Genomic DNA, 24948 nt, shown 5'->3' with positions numbered 1-24948 from the left:
CTCGAGTTAAATAATCTAGTATTAGATCTTTTTTGTAGTGTGTTTTAGGTTGGAACAAATGTTACTTACCATTGCTTGTTGTATTATACTTATGCAATATGCTTCAATCCTTGTGATATATTTTCCATGACATTATGTTCATATGTACAGCCTTTGACTTCAGAAAGCAGCTGATTGAATATGATTGACCTGTGTGGTATGACAATTGAGTGAATATATGAAATTCTTGATGATAAAAGTGTTGAATATGATTGACCTGTGTGGTATGACAATTGAGTGAATATATGAAATTCTTGATGATAAAAGTGTTGAATATGATTGACTTCTGTGGTATGACAATTGAGTGAATATATGAAATTCTTGATGATAAAAGTGTTGAATATGATTGACTTATGTGGTAGACAATAGAGTGAATATATGAAATTCTTGATGATAAAAGTGTTGAATATGATTGACCTGTGTGGTATGACAATTGAGTGAATATATGAAATTCTTGATGATAAAAGTGTTGAATATGATTGACTTATGTGTAATGACAATTGAAAGCATTTATGAAATTCTTAATGATGAGTGTATTTGTGCTAATGCATAGCAAGGTATGTAACTCTTGCTAAAATAATAGTGTAAGAGTTCTTCCCCTTTTTGATGTAAAAGAACTGTCCAGCATTGTATTTTTCCCTGTGGTGCTCTTATTTAATCTTTATTCAAACTTATTTAGATAATTTAGAACTGTGTCTTAAGTACAACTTAAACAGTTTGGATGAAAATTATTTTCAAAAGCAATATTAAATCTTGAATTTACAAAAAATGTACTGTAGTTTTACATCTGTATAATTCAGATAATTATATTATTACTTGTTTAGGTGCTGTTATGTAGGGTCAGTTTGGTAAACCAGTCTATGTTTAATTAAACAGCATATGTTTTTTTTAATGCAATTCAAGCACAATTATTAGATTTGAGACTGCAATTACAAAAATGGAGCTGTATAAGAGTGAAATAGTAATTTGAGGAATTGATTTTGGATTGACCTTGTGGCTAATTTACAACATTTTGTATTTAAATAAATCTATTTGTACATCAATCTCTCAATGATATTCAGACCTTATTCCTAGTCCTGTTCCCTTACTGTGTCTGCCTTTTTCTAAAAAAATCAGGGGCCCCTGTATTCTGACCTTATCCCGAAACAAAATGACCAGGCCTGATGTCCCGCCTCTGTCCATCCCACCATATCCTGCCTTTCCCATACCCTTCCCCGACCCCTGACCTGTCCCCTTTCAAACCCACCACTTTAAGGGCCCACCCTAGTCATGTCATCTTCTCTAACAGATGTACAAATAGATTTAAGCTTGTAATTTTTAAACTGCAGAAAAGAGAAAGTTCACCTCTGCTTTGTACTACTTTAAAGCATTTGACTCGCCTTGTAATCAATATCATAAACCAAAAAGGAAATATTATACAAAATTTACAGGCAGCTTTTAAATATTAATAGAATTAGTCCTAAAATCAACATATTGCCAAAACCAGTTAAATATCAAAATTAAAACTAAAATGATCTTAGTTAATCTGCATTCATCTTATGCACTTGGGTGTACGTAATATGTGCATCTATCAATCAGAATTTGTAGGTCATTTAAAATCCTTTAATACATGTGTTTGTTTTGTTATATTTTATTTTATAAATACTTTATTATTTGCTAAATATGTCATTGTTTGGTCATATATTGTATTCTAAATATTTTCATAGTTCGCTAAATATATTATTGTTTGGTCATATACATGTATTGTATTATGAATATTTTCATTATTTGCTAAATGTATTATTGTGATGTCATATATTGTATTATGAATATTTTCATAGTTCGCTAAATATATTATTGTGATGTCATATATTGTATTAGAAATATTTTCATAGTTCGCTAAATATTAGAAATATTTTCATACCTCGCTAAATATATTATTGTGTTACATATATCGTATAATGTATTATAAATATTTTCATAATTCGCTAAATATACTGTTGTTTAATCATATATTGTAAAAGAAATGTTTTAATAATTTGCTTTATATATTATTGTTTGGTCATATATTGTAATATAAATATTTTCTTAAATTGTTGAATAAATTATGTACAACATACCTAATAATATTAATAACGAAGTTTGTATTTTTGTCCAGTGACTGCTAATATACTTAATGAATTATGATGTACGTATTTTTGGCTGGTCACAGCCTGTGAAAATATTAAACCATGTTGTATTTTGTATATGTTAAACTAGAAGCAATAAATGCCTTTGTTGTTTTTATCCCATTATACATATTTGCTTGGCCATGTTTAAATGCCGATATCGAAATGAACTCAATATTTGTGAATCTGAAGTGCACCCTGGCCTGGATTCGAACTTCGGATTGCCTTGGTAAGAAGCGAGAACCCTAACTGAACAATTGTGTTATAACCTTACATTTTCTAATGGAAGGGGGAATTAATAAGTTAAAATAAATGATAACTTACTTTTAAGGCATATTGGTGATTTGTTTAAAGTGCTGTAAAAGAGGTACTATTTATTTAGTTACCTGCAAGCAAAATGCAACGGTTGGAAATGAAATAGGCAGCCTTGATTAAACACTTTTTTATTCAAATCTGGTCCATCAATACTTGTTTATATCTTAAAGATACCAAACACGTATTTGTAACCAAAAACTAAACAATATATGATTGAAACCAGAACATATATAAGATTAAAAGGATAACAAGAACAGCCGCAAAATAACTTTGTATTTGAAATCATAAGTAAATGACTAAGAGCTCTATAAATACATACATTCAAACCTGGCATAGTGTTGCAGCAATAATAATAACCATCTCTACTACTGCAACAGCGTCATACTACCTTTTTTACTACTGCAACACGTCACACTACCTTTTTTTACTATTGCAGCAGGCATTTACAACTTTTCTTGGACAGCACTTGGTTCTACCACTTTACTTATATTACATCAACGCTAACACTTTAACAACTGCAGTATTGATCACTGTGGCAAAAATTGGCACTAACCCTTCAACTACATTGACAATGATTGGCACTACCCCTTCACCTACTACGACAATGACTAGCACTAGCACTTAACTTACTACATCAATGACTGGCACTACCCCTTAACCTACTAAGTCGATGATTGGCACTACCCCTTTTACTACACTGACAATGATAAGCACTACCCCTTTAACTACTACGACAATGATTGGCACTACCCCTTAACCTGCTACGTCAATGATTGGCACTACCCCTTAACCTACTACATCAATGACTGGCACTACCCCTTTTACTACACTGACAATGATAAGCACTACCCCTTTAACTACTACGACAATGATTGGCACTACCCCTTAACCTGCTACGTCAATGATTGGCACTACCCCTTAACCTACTACATCAATGACTGGCACTACCCCTTTTACTACACTGACAATGATAAGCACTACCCCTTTAACTACTACGACAATGATTGGCACTACCCCTTAACCTGCTACGTCAATGATTGGCACTATCCATTCAAAGCTGCACACTCACAGATTGAACATTTTGACAAGATTTTTATTTTTTGTCTTTGTGTAGTTTGAACAAGACAATTTTTGCAAAAATGCATGGAAACCAGTTCTATAACACAGCTGATAAAAAAATTAGATCGCAGACTTCTGTTTAAGTTGAAAAATGATGTTTTTTTAAACCGTTAGCACTACCTTAACTACTACGACAATGATTGACTTTACTACAATAACGGCCCTGATACCAACTTCTAGATCACCAGTTCAACTACTGTGACAGTGATCAGCACTACCTTTTTAACTACAACAACAATGATTGGCTTAACTATTACTACTGCACTGATGACAACTAATCTAGATAGCCAGTTTTACTACTGTGACAGTGATCAGCACTACCTTTTTAACTACAACAACAATGATTAGCTTGGCTACTATAACCACACTGATAACAACTTCTATATCACCAGTTCTACTACTGTGACAGTGATCAGCACTACCTTTTTAACTACAACAACAATGATTAGCTTTACTACTATAACCACACTGATACCAACTTCTAGATCACCAGTTCTACTACTGTGACAGTGATCAGCACTACCTTTTTAACTACAACAATGATTAGCTTTACTACTATAACCACACTGATACCAACTTCTAGATCACCAGTTCTACTACTGTGACAGTGATCAGCACTACCTTAACTACTACGAGAATAATCGACTTAACTACTACTACCGCACTAATAACTTTTAGATCATAAGTTCTACTACTCTGACAGTGATCAGCACTACCTTAACTACTACGACAATGAGCGGCTTTACTACAATATCGGCACTGACACCTTCTAGATCACCAGTTCTACTTCTGTGACAGTGATCAGCACTACCTTAACTACTGCGACAATGATCAGCTTTACTACTACTACTGCACTGATAAAAACTTCTAAGATCACCAGTTCTACTACTGTGACAGTGATCAACACTACCTTTTTAACTACTACAACAATGATTAGCTTTACTACTACTACCGCACTGAAAACTTCTAGATCACCAGTTCAACTACTGTGACAGTGATCAGCACTACCTTTTTAACTACTACAACAATGATTAGCTTTATTACTACTACCGCACTGAAAACTTCTAGATCACCAGTTCAACTACTGTGACAGTGATCAGCACTACCTGTTTAACGACAACAACAACGATTTGCTTAACTATTACGCACTGAAGACAACTTCTAGGGTCACCAGTTCTACTACGAAGACGATGATCAGCACTCCCTTTTTCACTACAACAACAATGTTTTGCTGAATTTCTACTATTACCACACTGATGACAACTTCTCGAACACCAGTTCTACTACTGTGACAGTGATCAGCACTACTTTTTTAACTACAACAACAATGATGAGCTTTACTACTATAACCACACTGATAACAACTTCTATATCACCAGTTCTACTACTGTGACAGTGATCAGCACTACCTTTTTAACTACAACAACAATGATTAGCTTGACTATTATAACCACACTGATAACAACTTCTAGATCACCAGTTCAACTACTGTGACAGTGATCAGCACTACCTTTTTAACTACAACAACAATTATTAGCTTTACTACTATAACCACACTGATAACTTCTAGATCACCAGTTCAACTACTGTGACAGTGATCAGCACTACCTTTTTAACTACAACAACAATGATTGGCTTGACTTTTACCACACTGATAACAACTTCTAGATCACCAGTTCAACTACTGTGACAGTGATCAGCACTACCTTTTTAACTACAACAACAATGATTGGCTTAACTATTACTACTGCACTGATAACAACTTCTAGATAGCTAGTTTTACTACTGTGACAGTGATCAGCACTACCTTTTTAACTAAAACAACAATGATTAGCTTGGCTACTATAACCACACTGATAACAACTTCTATATCACCAGTTCTACTACTGTGACAGTGATCAGCACTACCTTTTTAACTACAACAACAATGATTAGCTTGGCTACTATAACCACACTGATAACAACTTCTAGATCACCAGTTCAACTACTGTGACAGTGATCAGCACTACCTTTTTAACTACAACAACAATTATTAGCTTTACTACTATAACCACACTGATAACTTCTAGATCACCAGTTCAACTACTGTGACAGTGATCAGCACTACCTTTTTAACTACAACAACAATGATTGGCTGGACTTTTACCACACTGATAACAACTTCTAGATCACCAGTTCAACTACTGACAGTGATCAGCACTACCTTTTTAACTACAACAACAATGATTGGCTATACTACTACTACTGCACTAATAACAACTTTAGATCACCAGTTCTACTACTGTGACAGTGATCAGCACTACCTTTTTAACTACAACAACAATTATTAGCTTTACTACTATAACCACACTGATAACTTCTAGATCACCTGAGTTCAACTACTGTGACAGTGATCAGCACTACCTTTTTAACTACAACAACAATGATTGGCTTGACTTTTACCACACTGATAACAACTTCTAGATCACCAGTTCAACTACTGTGACAGTGATCAGCACTACCTTTTTAACTACAACAACAATGATTGGCTTAACTATTACTACTGCACTGATAACAACTTCTAGATAGCTATTTTTACTACTGTGACAGTGATCAGCACTACCTTTTTAACTACAACAACAATGATTGGCTATACTACTGCTACTGCACTAATAACAACTTCTAGATCACCAGTTCTACTACTGTGACAGTGATCAGCACTACCTTTTTAACTACAACAAGACTGATTGACTTTACTACTACTACTGCTGCATTGATAACAACTTCTAGATCACCACTACTCCTTTAACTACTATGACACTGGCACTACTTCCTCTACTATTGCAGGGTCACCACTTCTACTATTGTGACAGTGATCAGCACTACCACTTAAAATATGAAAACAATTTGCACTTCTACTGCAACATTGAGCTGAGGAAGCGATCAGCACTACCCCTTTAAGCACCATGAAATTGGCACTACTACTTCTACTATTGCAGCACTGATCACCACTTCCTTTCCTGTGAAAATGATCACCACTTAAACTACAATAACAATGATTTTCACTTAACTACTGCAACACTGATCACCACTACTATTTCTGTGACAGCAATCAGCACTCATTTTACCTTTGAACTTCTATGAAATAGATTGGCTCTACTTCTACTACTGCGGCGTTTATCACCTGACTTCTAATGAGACAGCACATTGGCATTTCTAGTTCTACTTCTTGCAGCATAATATAAGAAACTGACTTTAGAGACTTGAAACATTTCTTTTACAGAACACACAACGGGACGACACAAAATTTGTAAACTTTATTTTAGGCTATTCAAACATTATTTAAGACAGTAAAACCAGCATAGCATTTTATATTAAATAAAAATAATGAAGATTTAATCTTCAAATAGTCCAATTAGTTATGTTTTGAAGTGAGAGATTACCGTATACAGAGCCAATGATAATATTTGTGATGCCAGCATAAAATATGAGAAAAACATTACCATTTTGAATTTGCAAAACATATTTCAGCTATGACATTATTTTTCCACAAAAATATGAATACTTTGTCTGCTAATTTAATTCCAGAAAACCATATTAAGATAGTTTCATTTTTCTGCTATCTTCATTTCTTTACAGTCACCATCTATAACATTCATGTGCCACAGTCATGGCTGCATCTGTAGGTCATCTCTGAATCCATCCACCCAAGAAAGAGGTCCTGCAAAATATCAATCAAAATTACATAAATGTCTCCAGATATGATATGAATCATGTGTAAACTTAGAAACACATATAAGAATACAATGTACACATTATTAAATGCTACCCAAGTGAGGAGAAACATTGTTTAAAGAAATACTTGAAGGGGTACTGGACACCCGGAACCATTTTGCTGACACCTTTATGCAAACCTTAACTTCTTTATACATAAAAACTAGTACTTTTCCTATGTCTTAACTGTGTATCTTGTTTCCATTTGTTATCATTTTTTTTTTACCACAACAGCAATTCAGAGACAGTGATACTCACTGGTGGAAATTAGGCTCTCGGACAGCTACATTTTCTTGGAAATGGAGTTCAGATTAAATTTGATGTTTCTCCAGATATGATTAATAGATTTACATGGAATTATAAAATTCATTACACTGCCTATGTGTTATACTTGTTCCTTATCCCCGATTTAGTGCCTTCACTCCATTTAAATAATTCTAGCATGCTAACATATAATAGAAAAACTTTGAATTTTCAATAAAAGTCATGCACTTCCATATTTGAATAATGATAAAAAAATTGAAAAAGTTTTAGCCAATTATGAAGTTTATTTTTAGCATAATTATATTATTGATATACTAGAAGCGCCGCAATGCGACGAAACCAGGTTTTTGTTATGGGAAATCAGAAATTATAGCCAATTAATTTGTTGTATGACTTTATCTTTACATTTATCAAAAAGAGACGTAACTGAATATTACTGTTGGCGGAAACCATTTTTCTATTTTTAGTAATAGTGACCTTGACCATAGCCCCTCCCCACTCAAAAGCAATCCCAAGCTAGCTCTTCACATAAGCTACCTACACACTAAGTTTCATCAATATATATCAATGCTAACTTATGTTATTGGGCAGAAACCATTTATCTATTTTTAGTAACAGGCGACCTTGACCTTAGCCCCACCCCTCTCAAAAGCAATCCCAAGCTAGCTCTTCCCATAAGCTACCTACACACCAAGTTTCATCAATATCTGTCAATGCTAACTAAAGTTATTGGGCAGAAACCATTTTTCTATTTTAAGTAACAGTGACCTTGACCATTTTTCTATTTTAAGTAACAGTGACCTTGACCTTAGCCCCTCCCCACTCAAAAGCAATCCCAAGCTAGCTCTTCACATAAGCAACTTACACACCAAGTTTCATCAATATCGGTCAATGCTAACTAAAGTTATTGGGCAGAAACCATTTTTCTATTTTAAGTAACAGTGACCTTGACCTTAGCCCCTCCCCACTCAAAAGCAATCCCAAGCTAGCTCTCCACATAAGCAACTTACACACCAACTTTCGTCAATATCTATCAATCCTAACTAAAGTTATTGGGCAGAAACCATTTTTCTATTTTTAGTAACAGGTGACCTTGACCTTAGCCCCACCCCCCTCAAAAGCAATCCCAAGCTAGCTCTTCACATAAGCTACCTACACACCAAGTTTCATCAATATCTGTCAATGCTAACTAAAGTTATTGAACAGAAACCAATGTTTGACAATTTACTTTCTCATCTCTTACAACTCTTACACATTAAACTGACCTTACCCCCAGTGAAAGAATGAAAGGTCCGCAAGGCTAGTTAAAATCAATGAGAATCTTAATATATTATCTGTTTTTATCTTAATATATTATCTGTTTTTAAAGCATTAAAAATATTTATTTACCTTATTGAACAAAAATTCATGGTACTTTTTGTAAAAATTGAAAAAGGAAAGCTAAAACGCTTGACTTCTGGCCATGTAAGCTAGCCTGGAAATAAATATGCAGAGCCTCACCGTGCTGTCAAGCAGTCTGATATCAATCCTGGCTCTAGTTCAGCTGGAGATGTCAATTCAACATAGCTGGAAATCTGGCAAAGTTCACTGCATCTACGCCATCGGCAGTATCTGCAAGAGGAGGGTGTAAATCTGGGATTATATAACTGCATTTATAACCAAATTGAGAAACTTCTTATCCTTCATAAGAAGTATGTATTTATGTATGTAACATGTAATTATGTAACTTATAAACCATCTGCACTTAGTTATTCTAAAGAAGAAAAGGTTAAGTCTTGTATCAAAACTTGAATTTTGATGCCTGAAAAAAGTATGGACTTGCATAGATGGCTTGTAGTCCAGGTTTTAATCGCTTACATGAAGTTTGTAGGGCTACAGTTGAGGGCTTTGCTGTAAACTGCAGGGGCTGTTACTTCACACTCTTGTCTGTGAGGGCAATATTGGCTTAGGTGACTGGTGTTACCACTCTGCATTTCTGGCCAAACACAACACAGTGTATCTGAAAATGACAGAGAATGACCATGCACTTACATAAAGCTATACTGAGAATATGCCTCGTCACACAGTCAGTTATGAGTGTATAAGATGACTCTTCCACACAAAAATTGTGCGGCATCCAATACAGCTATACTGTCAACAATTCCTTAACCTGTATGGAGCTGTCATGGAGCTGTGCTGGTTCTGTGGCGTCAAAACCACTAAAACAGATCATTCACTAGAAATTTCAGTTCACAAAAAAGATACAACGAATACTCGGCCACTTTTGTCACTTTGAGTGCACATTAAGAGCATCTAGGTACTTGACAGTAGCCGCATAAAGATCTAAAAGTCACAAAAAGTATCAGAAAGCTGTTAAATACCCAGAGCATAAACTTGACATGGGCAACTATTTTAAAGAAAAGAAATTGGAAGATTGGAGATTGCTTAAGAAAAGGTCAAGCTCAAAATTGACGATTTAGGCCCCAATTCAAAGTGTTACTCAGTAGCACAGCAGACTTAACTTTATCAAACCTCATCAAAGTAGCTCAGGAAAACAAGAACTGGCCTTTAACTTCATCACATTTATGGCAGCTGATGGTCTGATATGCATAAAATTAAATATGAAGCCTGTTGGCTGGTGTAACATACAGAAATCACCAAATGGACTATCAGCAAAACATGCTTTACAGCACATGTCTGAGGGGGGCCTGTTGGCTGGTGTAACAGAAATCACCAAATGGACTATCAGCAAAACATGCTTTACAGCACATGTCCGAGGGGGCCTGTTGGCTGGTGTAACATACAGAAATCACCAAATGGACTATCAGCAAAACATGCTTTACAGGACATGTCCGAGGGGGGTCTGTTGGCTGGTGTAACATACAGAAATCACCAAATGGACTATCAGCAAAACATGCTTTACAGGACATGTCCGAGGGGGGTCTGTTGGCTGGTGTAACATACAGAAATCACCAAATGGACTATCAGCAAAACATGCTTTACAGCACATGTCCGAGGGGGGCCTGTTGGCTGGTGTAACATACAGAAATCACCAAATGGACTATCAGCAAAACATGCTTTACAGCACATGTCCGAGGGGGGCCTGTTGGCTGGTGTAACATACAGAAATCACCAAATGGACTATCAGCAAAACATGCTTTACAGTACATGTCCGAGGGGGGCCTGTTGGCTGGTGTAACATACAGAAATCACCAAATGGACTATCAGCAAAACATGCTTTACAACACATGTCCGAGGGGGGCCTGTTGGCTGGTGTAACAGAAATCACCAAATGGACTATCAGCAAAACATGCTTTACAGCACATGTCCGAGGGGGGCCTGTTGGCTGGTGTAACAGAAATCACCAAATGGACTATCAGCAAAACATGCTTTACAGTACATGTCCTAGGGGGGCCTGTTGGCTGGTGTAACATACAGAAATCACCAAATGGACTATCAGCGAAACATGATTTACAGCACATGTCCGAGGGGGCCTGTTGGCTGGTGTAACAGAAATCACCAAATGGACTATCAGCAAAACATGCTTTACAGCACATTTCCGAGGGGCCTGTTGGCTGGTGTAACATACAGAAATCACCAAATGGACTATCAGCAAAACATGCTTTACAGCACATGTCTGAGGGGGGCCTGTTGGCTGGGGTAACAGAAATCACCAAATGGACTATCAGCAAAACATGCTTTACAGCACATATCCGAGGGGGGCCTGTTGGCTGGTGTAACAGAAATCACCAAATGGACTATCAGCGAAACATGCTTTACAACACATGTCTGAGGGGGGCCTGTTGGCTGGTGTAACATACAGAAATCACCAAATGGACTATCAGCAAAACATGCTTTACAGTACATGTCCTAGGGGGGTCTGTTGGCTGGTGTAACAGAAATCACCAAATGGACTATCAGCAAAACATGCTTTACAGTACATGTCTGAGGGGGGCCTGTTGGCTGGTGTAACAGAAATCACCAAATGGACTATCAGCGAAACATGCTTTACAGCACATGTCCGAGGGGGGTCTGTTGGCTGGTGTAACAGAAATCACCAAATGGACTATCAGCAAAACATGCTTTACAGTATATATCCTAGGGGGGTCTGTTGGCTGGTGTAACAGAAATCACCAAATGGACTATCAGCAAAACATGCTTTACAGTACATGTCTGAGGGGGGCCTGTTGGCTGGTGTAACAGAAATCACCAAATGGACTATCAGCGAAACATGCTTTACAGCACATGTCTGAGGGGGGCCTGTTGGCTGGTGTAACATACAGAAATCACCAAATGGACTATCAGCAAAACATGCTTTACAACACATGTCCTAGGGGGGCCTGTTGGCTGGTGTAACATACAGAAATCACCAAATGGACTATCAGCAAAACATGCTTTACAGCACATATCTGAGGGGGGCCTGTTGGCTGGTGTAACAGAAATCACCAAATGGACTATCAGCGAAACATGCTTTACAGTACATGTCTGAGGGGGGCCTGTTGGCTGGTGTAACATACAGAAATCACCAAATGGACTATCAGCAAAACATGCTTTACAGTACATGTCCTAGGGGGGCCTGTTGGCTGGTGTAACATACAGAAATCACCAAATGGACTATCAGCGAAACATGCTTTACAGCACATGTCCGAGGGGGGTCTGTTGGCTGGTGTAACATACAGAAATCACCAAATGGACTATCAGCAAAACATGCTTTACAGCACATGTCCGAGGGGGGCCTGTTGGCTGGTGTAACATACAGAAATCACCAAATGGACTATCAGCGAAACATGATTTACAGCACATGTCCGAGGGGGCCTGTTGGCTGGTGTAACATACAGAAATCACCAAATGGACTATCAGCGAAACATGCTTTATAGCACATTTCCGAGGGGGCCTGTTGGCTGGTGTAACATACAGAAATCACCAAATGGACTATCAGGGAAACATGCTTTACAGCACATGTCCGAGGGGGGCCTGTTGGCTGGTGTAACATACAGAAATCACCAAATGGACTATCAGCGAAACATGCTTTACAGCACATGTCTGAGGGGGGCCTGTTGGCTGGTGTAACATACAGAAATCACCAAATGGACTATCAGCGAAACATGCTTTACAGCACATGTCTGAGGGGGGCCTGTTGGCTGGTGTAACAGAAATCACCAAATGGACTATCAGCAAAACATGCTTTACAGTACATGTCTGAGGGGGGCCTGTTGGCTGGTGTAACATACAGAAATCACCAAATGGACTATCAGCAAAACATGCTTTACAGTACATGTCCTAGGGGGGACGGGAATCCAAAGGATATCTTGGTGCAACAAACCATAGCCACCTTGTGTTGTTGTTCATAAAGCCAGACCACTATTTACATTCTTAATCTGCATGTTGGTCACTGAAAAATTTCAGCTTCACACGACATTCTTCAATAAAACCTATACATGAATAAAAACAAATGAACAAATAACTACCAAGAAATAAATAGAAATAATGAAGATTTTTACCTAAATCTGGCCAACACCAAAAACATTTTCATAATATATCTCCATCAGTGGGGAACTGGTTCTTCATAGCCATCAGTATGGGAACAGCTGATCTTGTTGCATCCTGCAACTTGTGCACATGTTACCTGAGAAAGAAATGTATAAAAGATAAATATTTTGAACCAAAAACTTCATTACATGCATTCAATTCTTCTGAAAAAAAGGTTTCAAGTGATAAAAAAATACCCATTTCTTACATATTTCAAATGACATAAGTATTAACCATTTTGAAAAAGAGTACTATAGAAATGAAGTGTAATCGCTGAGCAGAGGTCTTAAATGCTAAATTAGGAACTGTAACAAAATCTCTTATCAGCTATTTTAAACACAAGAAATACCGGTAATTGTATTAGTGCACTGCACATTTTTAATTTCACAATGTTTTGCAAGGAGCTAAGACAAATTATTCCATAAGTTGAACAATTAAACGTGAGTCCTAACAATCCTGATATATAAACAAGAGGGCCCTGAAGGCCCTGAATCGCTCACCTGATCCAATAAAGATCATCAACAATAACACTCTGATCAAGTTCCATGAACATATGGTCTTAAATGTGGCCTCTAGAGTGTAAAAATACTTTTCCTATTTGGTGACCTAGTTTTTGACCGCACATGACCCAGATTCAAACTTGGCCTAGAGCTAATCAATATAAACATTCTGACTAAGTTTCATGGACTTACAGTCATAAATGTGACCTCTAGAGTGCTAACAAGCTTTTCCTATGATTTGACCCAATGACCTAGATTTTGACCGCACATGACCCAGATTTAAACTTGACTTAGAAATAATTAAAGTAAACATTCTGACCAACTTTCATGAAGATACAGTCATGAATGAGACCGCTAGAGTGTTAACAAGATTTTCCTTCAATTTGACTTGGTTACCTAGTTTTTGACCGCACATGACCCAGAATCAAACTTGACCTAGAGAGTACATATATTAATATTAACATTCTGACTAAGTTTCCTGAAGATACATTCATAAATGTGACCTCTATAGTGTTAACAAGCTTTTCCTTTAATTTGACCTGGTTTTTAACCCCAGATGACCCAATATCGAACTCATCCAAGATTTTATTGAGGGTAACATTCTGACCAAGTTTCATTAAGATAGTGCCCATATTGTGACCTCTAGAGTGTTAACAGTCAAATTGTTGACAACGGACGACAACGGACGACGGACACAGGGCGATCACAATAGCTCACCTTGAGCACTTCCTGCTCAGGTGAGCTAAAAACATAACAATAATAATAAAAGCTTTATTTACCAAAGGTTATACATTTAGACATTTGATAAGTTTTCAATATAGCTTAATTCCAAGTAAAAAAAATAAGAGAACAAGAACTGTCACAGTATGTGATGAATGCCCCCGAATGTGACATTGACCTATGAACAAGGTCAGCAAGTTGATCTTGCCTTTATGTGTCAAATACATATGGCAAGTTATTTCAAATTGCCACTGAACATAAAAAGTACCATCCATACTTGACAATCTACACTCTTATTTCCTTATATTCAGCATTCCATTGTGAATAAACACCTAAGTGTTTCTTTCACCTTAGAGGTAGGGACATGGGTCCTGCACGCGACACATCATCTTGGTATGTCAAACACATGTGGCAAGTCATTTTAAAATCTTTCCATACAAGAGAAAGTTACAGCCCGGACACAACAACCTATACTCTATGTCCTTATATGCAGCATTCCATTGTGAATAAACACCTAAGTGTATCTTTCACCTTTTTTGTCACTAGTCTTAATGACTGGTATACATGCATTTTCAAACAAATTGGGTCATGCTACGATAAAAAATAAAAATAGATGTAAAAACGTTCAAACGTTCAATCTGTTAGAGTGCAGCTTTAAGCTACAGGAACAAATAGCAAAAATCTTTAAATTTCTATCTAATAATTATGTCAGACTATGTTTACCCTTATATAAGCTAAAGTGGCCATTAAAGAAATCTCCTCCAGATCCAATGTAACCATTATTCATGAGCAGAAAACCCCAAAGCAAAATGCTATTTTACTCAATACATCGCATTGCCCATAAGTACCTAGAGTAATTAAAATAAAAAAAGATATTCCATTGATGAAATAAAAACTTCATGATTAAGAATGGGCATTCAGATTTTTCTACAGGTCATCTGACTGAGAATAAAACCTTATTAGATGACACATTGCCTATGTAAAATCTGACAAGTGTGTAAGACCACAGTTATTTTTACTACATTAATATAGACAGAAACCTGGCTTTTCACTTTTAAATAGTCCAAATTGAAAAACAAGTTAACTGGCTGCTGTAGAACTATCCAAGACACAAAATTTAATCACAAGAAAACATAGGGTTGACCAATTTGGTGTCTCACAAAATTGAGTAGTAATACATGACCCTGAGGTCAAGATGGAACAAGGCTACAACCACGCACCTATAAACCACGCACCTATAAACTTTTTAGGTCCGTGCTACAACAAACCATTTAACAGTGTTTCGCAGGCATCCAATATCTACACTGGAACCTATCATTTTTTGCCGAACAGTGGCAAATTATGTTAAGCTCTATGCAAAAAGGTCACCTGTTTAATTCTTCTATTTCTTTTAACTTTAATAAAATATTGAAACTTGAACACAAACACTTTTTCTGTATTTACATCAAAATTTTGGTCGACTGGGAGCAGATAACTGTGATCTTGAGCCATATCAGATATATATATGGCAGTAGGCAGTCCATTAAACAACCAGGAAAGTTGACATTCTTTATAATTGCCTGTCTGTCATTTCATTGGTTGAAGATGTGGGTTGCATTGTAAAAGTAGGACACATTTTCAGATTATATCCAGTGTGAATCTTCATGTAAACACTTTCAAAAAATACTTCTTTATTTTAAATAGTGACATCATGTCTGGTAAGATGACATCATAACTTGTTGTAAAATGTTCATGAAGTCAATTCATGTTATAACACATTAAGGATTAAACATCTTCATGAACGTTTGTTTTTTTCAAAATCAAGGAGTTATTATGTTTATCTCTTACAATTCTTATGAGTTAACTGCTTATTTCAAATAAATGTTTTATATCATAACAAGACACCAATGCAGCAAAGCCGCATTAAAGCCAGATTTTTTCTTTGACAATGCAATTTTGCAAACCGATGGATTTGAGGTAGTACGTACCTAGTATTTCTAGCCAAAAAGACCCATATTTATACTTATCGGAAATATCGTTCATACAAATAACCTGATCAACAGATCCTATTCCATTTGTTTAAAAATCAACATTGTATAAATACATCAGCTTTTCCAATACGATTTGTCCCAAAGACCTAGTTTTTTACCCTAGATGACACGCTTTATCATCTAAGATTTCATTTTATTTATGACATCTGGGAAAATAATTCCTTAGATTTGACCTAGTGACTTTTTATCTAAGATGGCCCATATTCACAAATGTATAAGACAAGTTGTAGACAAATATTCTGACCAAGTTTCTTAAAGATTTGACAAAAATTAATGAACTTTTGTGACCATGGACTTCTTTCTTCTAAGATTTTACCTTGTGACCTAGATTTTAACCGGGGATGACCCATAATAAAGAACTTTCAAGATATTATGCAGACAAATACTCTGACCAAGTTTCATCAAGATTTGACAAAAATTGTTCAATTTATGACATGGAAAGATTTTCCTAAGATTTGACCCAGCAGTCTGCGAAATAAGCCACACGCCAGATGCCCGTGTCTTATAAAAATCCGTCAGAAGAGTTATCTAACTTGATAAATCAGATCTAAGCTTCCCTTCTGAAACAAAAAGGGATACAATTGACAATACCTTATATTTTACTGCTTCATTCCAGTACTTGGTGTATTGTCACATTGTTGAATTACCTGGTTGAACTTCATAATTAAAATCAATAATCATAATTATGCCAATGCTCAGGTGTCAGTTGAAGCGTTTTACTTTGTGCAAGTTTCTGAAAAAAAAAATCAATTAAAATTAGCAAAACTTAAATAAAGGTACATTGTGTACATATAGATCCTGGGAAAACAATTCTGTCAAAATGTTGAAGTAATCTATAATTGCCTGGCAGACCTTAATACATAAGTCTAAAAGCCCGCTGATCCCCATACCCTGAAGTAAATGGACTATTTTTAAAAAACTGATTTTTAATTACGTTGGGTGGTTGAATACCATTGTACAAAGTCTCAATGCAAGTACCTCAAGTAGTTGCTGAGAAATTAACCTATGTGTGCTTGGATGCAAAACCTTAACCAAGGTGTGACGCCAACGCCAATGCCGGCACCATACCGATGCCAGGGTGAGTAGTATAGCTCTTCATATTCTTCGGATAGTCGAGCTAAAAATGAACACATTTTTTTTCATGTAGAACAACAATTGGACTTAATTAATTTTTGATATATATATGATTGAACCTAGTCAATTTTTGGGGTTGCATTTGGTGAAAAAGACTTACAAAATCTCAAAAGTTCAAGATGGAATACAGCAGAATTTATCATTAATTATGATCATAAACATCATGGAATAAGAAGAGCATCAAGTTACTGTTTATGCTGCTGTCTCAGCATCATTGCATATAATAATGCTACTTTTTAACATTAACTGGTAACACTGATTATGGGAATTTCTTTCACTTCTACTTGTCACGTAATGCTACTGTTCGCTTTAATTATTGGAAGTCTAAGCTAATAAACAACAACCGTTCGAATGATAGTTCTTTATTGTTAAAACGTTCTTTCTAAGTATAACAAGCATTTTCAGTGAAAAGATATCCCCCGCCAACGATGGCTTGTTTGTGCTTGATGGCTCCTTTGTGCTTGAAGGTTAAAAAAAATCTCAGAAAGAATAAGATAAGCACATTGGTTTATCTCTTTCCGAGCCAAATTATAAAATATCGACCGGGACTACTTTATGATAAAAAATTTTAACGAAATAAATCAGAGGGATGATTAAATAAAACTATCTTTTCCGAAACTGCATACTCGGAAACATCAATCATTGCAAAATGGTACTCAATAGTTGAGATAAAAATGTAGCCGTAGAAATTCACCGAAGAAGTTCATTGCAGGATGTTGGTTCATATAACATTCAAGTTTCATTAAATTCTAGCAGCTAGTTACTGAGAAACGGCTGCAAACAATGATTTTTTAATAAATCAAGGGCAATAACTCTAAGGAAAATTGACCAGTCCAAAAGAAAAATAGACAGGCATCATCACAGTATGTTGGTTCTTATTTATTCCAAGTGTCATGAAATTCTACCAGCTAGTTGCATAGAAAAGGCTGCAAACATGGATCTTTTAATAAATAAAGGGCAAATAACTCATATAGAAATAACACAATCCAAAATATAAATAAACATGCATCATCGCAGTATGTTGGTTCATATTTATTTCAAGTTTCAAGAATTTCTACCAACAAGTTACTGAGAAATGGCTGTAAATGAGAGTTTTTCAAAAAATCAAGGGCAATAACTCCAAGTACAATTGACCAATCCAAAAAAAAAAATGAAAAGGCATCATCCCAGTATAGTAATTCATATTTATTTTAAGTTTCATGAAATTCTGCCAGCTAGTGACTGAGAAATGGCTGTGAATGTGCATTTTTCAAAAAAATCAAGGGCAATAACTCCAAGGACAATTGACCAATCAATTTTTTTTTGGACGGGCATCATTCCAGTATAGTGGTTCATATTTATTTTAAGTTTCATGAAATTCTACCGGCTATTTACTGAGAAAACGCTGGTGACGGACGGACGGACGGAAGGAAGGACGGACGGACGGACGGACAGACGGACGGAAGGACAACGCCATTTCAATATCCCCCTCCCTATTTCATAGGCGGGGGATAATAATAATAAGTTCTAAATACAGCATGACATTTAAGGTAATCCCTCATCCTAACTGCCGTCCATTAAGGACCCAAGGCCGCTTTCCTTGCCTCGGAGTCTATAGCCCTTCTCCCTTCACATCGAAAATCATCTCTCTTAAGTACTACTTTGTTGTATAAATATGACAGCTTTACAACCCCAAGGAATACACGTTTTTGTAACTAACATGACCATTTTGTACATTTGTACCAGGTCGGCTGTCAACCACTTCCATATTCAAATGACAATCAAATATGCCCTGCATTACTAAATATACAGTATGTAGACACATATCCATTTAATTAAATCTTAATTATATCTTAAATATAACGTTAATTAACGTATTACGTCACATACTTTAATTAACTATATGTACTACTACTACCCTTCACCATGTTGCTATCACCTTTAAAGCTGCACTCTCACAGATTGAACGTTTTGACAACTTTTTTATTCTTGAGCCATTTTTTGCAAAAATGCATGGAAACCATTTATATAAGACTGCTAACAAAAATTAGATCGTAGGTTTTTGTATTAAAGTTAAAAAATTGATGTTTAATGCAGTTTTCCTTAACCGTTAGTAACGGTTTAGGCCATAAAACATTAACTTTCTAACAGAAATATGAAAATCTGGGATCTGATCTTTTGTCAGCAATCTTTTATCATTGATTTGAAGACATTTATGCAAAAAATTGCTCTTTCTAAGACAAAAAATAAAAAGTTGTAAAAACAGTAAATCTGTGAGAGTGCAGCTTTAATTAAACCAAATTCATGCTACCTTCTATAAATAATAATAATAATAATAATAATAACTTTATTTAAAGAAGGTAACACATTAATGCAATTTCAGCCAGAAATTGACTTCGAAAAAAAATGTCAAAAGTCTAATACCATAGATGAAACATAAGCATTTTTTATGGGAATTCTGGGACTTAATAATGGGTCGTGTGCAAAAGTGAGTGTTTTACCCTAAATGTATTTGGGACAGGTTGAAATCATAATCCAGATCTGTAAAATCATTAAAACTTGCTGAAACCAAAATGGCACAATTACACTAAAATGATAGTTTCAAGAGAAGTTAACGCAAAAGCTGGGAATTAGGTTTCCATCACCACACTGAAAATATAAAGCTATTGATATTGCATGTCAGCCAGAAAAACAATTTATAATCTCACATTTTGATTTACCTTATAAAAACCTACCGGTATATCAAAGCCCAAGAAATGCAAAATGGAGCAAAGACAATAGCTTATCTGCATTTTATTAGTTGAATAAGGGAAATACAACAACAATTAGTAAAGCCGGTTACATTTTGTGTGTATTGTCCCTGGCAACATGTGTACCAAGTTCTGTATGAATATCTTGAACAGTTTTAGTTATGGCCCAGGATCAACAACAAAACCAAGGCTATGACAACTAATATTTGCATCCCTACCTTTGTAGCAACAAGACCTCGAACAATGTTGGCTATATTGTTACTTCTGGCCTCTGCAGCCCATTTCAGTCCTGGCCTCTCATCCCTGGGAAGATTCAAGTCCATGTTGTCACTAATGCTGCTACTGCTGGAACCAACATTATAATTGTTGTTGTTTAGTCTACAATGTTGGACACTATCAACTTCATCATACGGTAATCACCATAAAAGTCTGATGGCAACTCTTGTAAACCTTGTCCAAATATATTCATCATCTTAGATTGTGACTAATAAGTGTGTATTTCTATCCTTATAAATATGAAATGTCCAAATGAAAACTTGTGTATTGTCATGGAAGAAGCTATAGAGTAATTTAAAGCATGTAAGGTTTCACTAGTTGATTGATTGTGCACTCTTGAGGTCATACATGTATGAACCACTCAAGAGTCTGTTTCTAGAGAAGAAACCAGTACTAATGTCCTCTTTGAGAAGCCATGACCACTTACACCCATAAGTCTGGACATAATCTTTTCAATCAACTTTGGCCTGCCATACTCTCCTGGCGGGGCCTGAAGACAAACATTTGAAAACTTACAGTCAAACTGAAGTTCATTTGAAGCAATGATTAAATAGCATAAGTATGGTCCAGACTGCTTTCAATACAACATTAGCTCTGGAATTATCTTCTCTTAATCCATGGTGAAAATATCAAATAAAATAATCACCACTAAATGTGTATGAAAAAGATAAAACCATGTGTTACCATATGAAACATGACTTAGTCAATACAGTGAAACTGCGTTCCCTCAAACAAGCGGTCGTTCGAGAACTGGCTTTCCCTCGAGGTCGGAGCTTGGTCCCGAATTTTTTTTCTTCTATTTTCATATAAAATATACCCACGCTGCATCGAAACCTAATTATGTCGAGCAGTCGAGCAATATCCTCGGTCCCAAGTACACAAATCGTGCACAAAACCTTATGGCTCCCTCGAGGACATAATTTCACACTTTTTCCCGAACGCGTGTTCCAAAATAAATAAACAATTGCTAGGTGTTAACATTTTCGCAAGTTGTAAAAATTGCAATGACAGTTGAAAGGCAATTTGATAAGGTGTGAAAAACCGTTTTTCACTGTTAACGCATGACAGATATTAGTTGATATGGGCATTTGAGATGATAATTAGGAGAAGTTAATGACGAGAAGTTAACGCTTTATATGTGGTCAGAAGGTTCTTTGAATTCACTGCCGATGCTGACCGTGATCTTCAGACGCTCTGTACGCTGTCACGTCACATTACGATTGAACAGTTTCGCGAAACCGATGTTGCTTGTTACGAAAATGTGCCTTTTTGTTAAAATAAACATTTCTATTGATTCATTTATTGTTTTTTCTTTTGCGTTTTACATTTAGTTTACGTCAACCTTTGAACATATTAGCAATTTCCACAACGCAACACATAATCGGTGTCTTAGTAAACAGTCTGTTTGACGACTTCAAACTTAAAATACACTGAAAGATATTTCAGATCAAACTGGAAAAATTGAAAATTGGGTCGTTCGAAACATCGGTTCCCTCGAGGTTTTGGCTCGGTCCCTGGCGACCTCGAGCGATCGCAGTTTTACTGTACATGCTGACATATCAAGGGTTAGAAATGAAGATGAAACAATACATTGGCTTATCCATGAATCGGCAAGACAAAGCTCTAAGTATTGCTGTACTATAACCATGCAATTAGCCAGGCAGTGTTTTTCATACAGTTCTTGAAGTTCTAGTCCTCTCTCAAGGTCAACTTCTCATCCCTCTGTTATGAAAATGTTGTCCACCCACTCCATGGCCTGTTCTGCTGCAAGTCAGCTGTCACTCAGAGTGCTCCACACCTGCCTCCACTCACTTAGGGTCTTGTCTACTGGAAGGTGGAAGTGCTCAGCCAGGTCCTGAAAAAAATATAATTCACGTGACTGTAAAAACAGGCAGTTTAGTACCTGAAGGTAACTTGTAACTGCTTTCTCAGCATGCACGATTATTTTTTAATCTGATATACTCATTACAATGTTAAATGCCATCTTTCCCATGGCAGGTTGGCTCCTCCCCAGGGAATTTCCGGGTGTTCAAGTCACCTCCAACTTCTGGAGGAGTGGCAGGTCTGGGAATCGATCCTCTAGGTTCACCACAATGTTCTTCAGGAAAGGGCTGTTGATCTGAAAAGGCACAACAATATTTACAACTGAACATTAAAGTGAGAGATCTTGATTAATTAAAAAAAAGAAATTTTGAATTAGAACAAGATGCGGTATATTAAACCTTATTTTACATTTAATTTTTCAATAAAAACAGTAACAGTCAAAATAATTTGTTCACAGAGTTGTACATGGAAATAATTTTTCATGTGTACCTTGTTCTGGAAATAGTCAATATATCTGTCTCTGAACTCTCTCTGATTGTAAAGCCTTGATGTTTCAAAATGGTCATGCGGTCTACAGATGCTTGGTAGGCCTTGCCCGGCTCTGCTAGCAGTCCTTGCAGGATAGCACATGTCCCATTGGCTTGACAGTGGTGTATATACACACAAGGCAAACCAAATAATTAATCAATTAGCCTTTAACTGATCTTTTGAATGTGCCTTTAAACAAAAAGTTATGTCAGAAGATGTTGTTTTAATAACTCTATAAATGTTATAGGTAATAAATAAATTTACTAGGTCTGACTAAAGGATGTAAAGATGACATACCTGCAGGGCAGCAGACACTTCTGCTAGGTGAGGCAAAACATCAGCCATCATGTGAAGGGACATCACAAAGCGGTGGTCCTGTGTGAACTTTGCTAGACCAGGCTCCCACATCATTTTGTTTCCCAGCCTCCCTCTTCAGGCTGGTGAAGACAGATGGCAGGCACTTTATCATCGTAGTTGTTGCCTTCTCCTGCCACATCTATCTAACATCTTTCACCTCTAACAGCTTGAGCTCCTTCAGCACATTCTGAAATAACAAAACTAATTTTGGGGTGCTAATTATTGGAAATAAAATATCTCAAATAGCACTTATTAGTTTTTCATCAGCAGAAATATGTTTAGGGATGACTTGCAAGCTTTAAACCTGCAAATTCACCAAGTGAATTTGAACTATCAATTTGCCTGTATTTCCCTCAAGCCACTTGTCCTGATGGGGCTCTTGTCACCTAGAATATCCTTAACTTGGGGAAGGTATGGTATGACCTTGACTGCCTGGACTGCAACAAGGGCCAACCTATGTGCGAGGCAGTAATTGTTTACGAGATGGGGTACTCTCTGCGTTGCCACCCTATTTTTTCAAGCCACCAATGCAGCAGCCCCATCACTGCTGAAGACACACTTCCTGTCCAGTAACAGATTGACAGAGGTCAGTGATGGCAGCTCTGATGGTGTCTGCCTTCTATAGTCAACAAAAGGCAGCACGGACAAGAACTCCGTTCTGCTAGTTCCATGCAAAATATAAAAAAAAACTACCATAGTATTTTCAAATGGCCTGCATTTACAAAAATGATTGACAACATTTAGTAACTATGACCTGATGTAGACAATCATCTCATTAATGACGGAGACATCTGTGGTCTCAATCACCATGATAGTAAACCATGGGGATATCCCAACATGTTTCATTAGGGTGTCCCTCAGCAATCGCCCAATCATTAGCACTGCTTCCTGGATGAGCCTCTGTGATTTCCGTTGTCATTGGCGCCTTTCTGAAGGTTGATGAGGATGTTGACTCCCTGCAGCTCTCCTGAAAAACATTCCATCACATTGTTGCATACAAGATGAAGAATGTTAAATTGCTAACAAAAAACCACAGTGAAATCTGCCCGTGGCGCAGCTTTAGCTCCTCAACAGTTTCTTCTCCCCCAACCGCTGCTTAATAACTGCTCTTCTTTCCCTCTGCTTGTGAAGTCGCTTCTCTTCCTGGCCAAAGGACTAAAACTCTGTCAAAATTCGGTCACCTCAATGTTCATATCGCCCTCGTCGTCCAAATTGAAACCCTTTACACAAACTACCAGAGAGTGTTCAGGGGACATCACTCTTGTCACCGCTTTATTCATTTTTGAGGCCGGGCACTCTGATCTTTAAAATAACTTCAAACTTAGTAGTACCAGAATTGTTGAGTCTTTTAAAATCAGCTCATTTTTTCTTCTTAGAAGACATAATTTGCAAGTACAAATTTATGACTCATACACGTAGTTAATGCACAAGTCAATTGTAACCACAGTAACCACAGACCGGTTGTCCGGTAAGCGCAGTGGTTAGCGCACTTGCTTCTCACCAAGGCAACCCGGCTTTGATAGTGGGCCTGGGTGCATGTGAGTTTGGTTAGTGGTCACCAAGCCGGACAAGTGGGTTTTCTCCGGGTACTCCGGTTTCCCCCACATCGCAAGACCACACTCTCGCGCAACATCGTGCCAACAACAGCGATTAATATAAGTTGCAATAGCTTTTTTCACAATTGTTGTAAAATCAAATAAAGTTT

The 24948-nt window shown here is 36.6% G+C and overlaps 1 long non-coding RNA gene across 2 annotated transcripts; it reads right to left on the bottom strand.

Moving 5' to 3' along the window:
* Nucleotides 1-6942: 6942 nt before the first annotated feature.
* Nucleotides 6943-23138, bottom strand: LOC128240670 (uncharacterized). 2 transcript variants are annotated; one of them, XR_008262269.1, is made up of 11 exons: nt 22848-23138; nt 22504-22653; nt 22211-22389; nt 20962-21024; nt 20477-20603; nt 17374-17512; nt 16987-17128; nt 13118-13242; nt 9495-9636; nt 9138-9248; nt 6943-7320 (listed from the first exon to the last, which is right to left on the bottom strand). It is a non-coding gene; the product is annotated as an uncharacterized LOC128240670 (long non-coding RNA). The 2 variants fall into 2 exon arrangements; XR_008262270.1 differs by lacking the exons at nt 16987-17128; nt 17374-17512.
* Between the last annotated feature and the right edge of the window lie 1810 nt (nt 23139-24948).

Source organism: Mya arenaria, chromosome 7, assembly GCF_026914265.1.
Source record: "Mya arenaria isolate MELC-2E11 chromosome 7, ASM2691426v1".
Taxonomy (NCBI): domain Eukaryota; kingdom Metazoa; phylum Mollusca; class Bivalvia; order Myida; family Myidae; genus Mya; species Mya arenaria.
The sequence above is the reverse complement of the archived record's forward strand: the minus strand, read 5'-3'. Positions and strand labels throughout refer to the sequence as shown.